The following is a 309-nucleotide window of genomic DNA, read 5'->3' on the forward strand; positions in this document are numbered from 1 at the left end:
GGTAAAAACAGAAGCTGTTCTTCATATTAGCAACAAACTTTGGTGTTTTTGATGAGTTACTTTCATTTTTGCTTCTAGTTTTCTTTTAAAATAGGTTTCCATTCTCAGCAGGTTTCTAAGGTTCTTCTTCTACATATTAAAAAGTTGTTAAACACAAACATCTGAGTTGTGCACTACTGCTACTAGTGGTGAGAAAGGGTATTGCACTTTATTTTAAATCAATGTGGTCCCACGACCCTCTGCGGCCCAAAGTTAAAAAATGTTGTTCTTTTGAGGCCCTGGCCGCAGCCCATAGGTTAAGTATCTCTA

The sequence above is a fragment of the Austrofundulus limnaeus genome, unplaced genomic scaffold (assembly GCF_001266775.1).
Source record: "Austrofundulus limnaeus strain Quisiro unplaced genomic scaffold, Austrofundulus_limnaeus-1.0 Scaffold1133, whole genome shotgun sequence".
Classification (NCBI taxonomy): Eukaryota; Metazoa; Chordata; class Actinopteri; order Cyprinodontiformes; family Rivulidae; genus Austrofundulus; species Austrofundulus limnaeus.